Here is a 3,586-nt window from a genome sequence, read left to right as displayed (position 1 = left end):
AAGTCCAGTTTGATAGCTTTTCGTGAGTAGCCTTTTGAGTAGTTTCTTAAGTCTTCAAAGTATACCACTTGTGTATGATTAAGGCATACTTAAACTAAGACTCAAGTATAGTAAAAGCGTGTTTTATCATGTGTTTGCCAACATATACAAAAAATATGACCCTAACAATGACCATAGAGTATGTCTATAACTTTTCTTATGCTCTGAAAGTAATTCCAAGGTGAAGTGAAAGCTCCAGTATCTATCAATAATGTTCAATTGTTAAACGATGAGAATGCCAATTTAAAACAATTAAACAATGAAGTTAGTAAGAATTCACTGAATATGTAAAGCATGCAAAAAAATCAATAAACAAATAACACATCTATATGTTAACGAAGTAGAAAACCAAGGGAGAACTTCTCCAAAGAACAAACTACTACAAGGGTAATCTACCCTAACAAAGCAATCCACCATTTGAAGAAAATTTTACATTCTAGTAAAAAACCTTTATTCGTAAATTCTAACCAGTAGATGAAATTACTGCAGTATCCCATTACAACTCTAGAACTTCTGAACTCTTAATATATGAGCGCCTACATGAATGATGCATTCTTGTGGAATCAAGTGTAAATTTTAGAATTAAACATTAAGTTTTCTATGTATTAAAAAGAATTTTAAAATGAGGAAGAGTTTTAGGTCAAGGACAACTAAAACAATTATTCTTAAATAAAGGAAGACAAATTGCATAGCATTATGTGACTGCAATTATAATGTTAAGAGTATAAATAAAATAACTCAAGTGAACTATGTGCATAATTGAAAATCTAAAAGAAGAAAGCGTAAATTGGAAATATTGTAAATATTAACACCCAAAGTGCAACATCATGGTATATGTAAAATTGTGATTTTCAATTATGTTTTGTTGGCTTTAATTCCGTGTCAAATTTGATTGTAATTCTTTAATTATTTCCCTATGTATTTCTAGGATTCAATGTAATGAATTCAGTGTGTGAAATTGGTGAAGAATTGTGAAGACAGATCATCTTGCAATTGACTCACGAGTGGAGCAACCTGGGAAAAGTCACATGAGGAGAACATGCTGAAAGTTGAAGCATTTAGTGCTTGATGGCATCTCGCAAGTGGCTCGCGACTTGGCCAACTCGCGACCCGACTCGCGTGGTGCACTGCTAGCCGTTTTGTGTGCCTTTCATCATTTCTTTACCCATACATTACCCACAAAATTGTAAGGAAAATTTCAGAGAGAAAACCCTAGAAATTTGTTGAAGAGTTAGAGATTGCTTACCTACAATCTTCTACACATTTCTCTTAGTTTTCCTCTACCTCTACCACTCTAATTTCATATCACATGAGAGGTTCTTAGTCCAAACACATACCTCACCCATTTTGAATGTTGTGAGTTGTTTTGGTGCTTTTGTCATGCCATTCTATAGTGGATGCAATTGGTGATAATTGCGGGATCTGGGAAGCTAGTGAAGACAAAGTTCGGTGAAGCACGTTGGTAACTGGGACTTGGAGAGTCTAAGTATAGAGGGTAGTCTAGGCTTGAAGGGTCTATATTGTAATCCTTGTACTCCAACTTATTCACTAGTGGATTGATTCGGCTTGGAGGGCCGCGAAGAGGTTTTTACACCAAACACTTTGGTTTTCCTCTTCGATAACACATCGCCGTGTTATCTTGTGTTTACATCTCTCTTCCCTTACTCCTTGTGTTTTATACTTAATTTTTAATTATGTATGCCCAAGCACTAGGTAGTATTCCCGATTAATTGCACATTTTAATTACTTTTATTCCACATCTAGTTGAGTAGATTAAAAGCAATTAAGCCGTAGTTTTAAAATTAGGAGCCTAGACTAGCTCTAGTAATTTTACTATCGAGCTTTCAGTATCCCCGTAAAAATCTATAATATGTAGAGCATTAGTATTGGTGGAGTCAAATTGCTATATTGCCAAATTTAACAACCAATACAAGAAAAATGGGGCTGCATCAGTGGAGCTAAAAGTATAATTTTTGGCTCTTAGTCTATAGTGCACAGTCATCTTTGGCTGTGCACTATAGTTAAGATGTTATACTTAAAAAATATATTTTACTTGTCCTCTTATTATTATAATGATTATTTCTTTTTGGTTGTGGTTGTGGTTGTTGTTTATTATAATGGATATATTATTTTAATGTGTTGAATGCGAAAATAAAACCATTGATATTGGGTGTTTAATTTGTAAAATGATATTATAAAATAGATAAAGTTACAATTTGTGGTGTTAAAAGCTAGAATTTTTGGCACCACCAATGCTGAGCCATTGCTTTTCCTTTTATTTATGACTTCTACTGCCTTGCCCAGTTTGGCCTTCCTATCTATAAAATTTTCACCCCAGTGTGTGAAGGCTGTGGATTCCTCCACATTACTATCCCGTGGATGAGGACCTTCTACATGTCTTCCTTTGTACTTTATATTCCATTTGGTTATCAGCTTTATCTTACTTTCCGGCGGGTAGAAATTTTCCTTCTCTCTGCTCATTTGGCTCTAGGTTATTAGGGTAGAGCATTTTGCAATTGGACAAGCCCGTCAAGTCTTGATTTTGTATACTCTCTGCATCAAATCGCTGACCCATTGCTTAAGTGCAACCAGACTTGGATTTTCATTTTGGACTATGTACTTGTCTTATGCAATGGAAATGTCACGACAAGCGTCCATCGAGCGATTTCAGACCATACAATCTTTTTCTTAGCAAAATACGTGCCTTTCACTGAAGATGCCGACTGATGATCGATACAAACTAATCATAAGTCCAACTTGACAATAATACATGCAAGAAACAAAGGAAAAATGCCTCATGCGCCAGTGCTTCGATTCTAAAGTTAGATCTCTCTTTTTTACTGAAAGGATAAGTCGCTCATGAGTTGCATACATTTTTCCCTTAGGTTTTGTTTTCCTTTTAAAGTTTTTGTGAATGTTACTCTTGATAGTCTGTTGTTGGAGCAGGTGTAAAATTAATAAATGGCCGTTAATCATTCTTATAGTTTATCCATTCATTTGGCTCATGGCTTATGGGTTGGGTAAGGGAAAGCCTCATGTGGCCTGTTAAAGCTTTTTCACTTTCAAACAAAGCATCATACGTTGTGGCTGAGGAGAACAGGCCTTGACCTAGTTGTCGAGCAGAACATATCATGTCCTACTCGGCCTATCCTTGTCCATTGTCATCAAATTGTTGTGATTCTATTGTAACTCCATTATATATGAAGCAATTAACAATGAAATTATATAATATATCAATGGAAAATGCATCACCTAGATCAAGATCTTATTCATTTTCTATATAAATGGAGAGGACTTCTCTCATGCATAGTGAAAATTTACATTTTCATAAATTTAAAGATCCACATGATTTCAGTTCATTTAGAATCTTATTCTATCCAATAAGAAATAATAATTGATTTTAAATGACATGGCACCATTTCCATCTTTATATTCATAAAAAATTATACCCTTAGTATGAAATAACCTCTATCAATTTTAAAAATAGATGAAGAGTATCTTTTAATTCATTAAAAAAAAAAAATAGATAAAAATAAAAATAAAAGAG

This window comes from Quercus lobata, chromosome 10 (assembly GCF_001633185.2).
Source record: "Quercus lobata isolate SW786 chromosome 10, ValleyOak3.0 Primary Assembly, whole genome shotgun sequence".
In the NCBI taxonomy this organism is placed as follows: domain Eukaryota; kingdom Viridiplantae; phylum Streptophyta; class Magnoliopsida; order Fagales; family Fagaceae; genus Quercus; species Quercus lobata.
The sequence above is the reverse complement of the archived record's forward strand: the minus strand, read 5'-3'. Positions refer to the sequence as shown.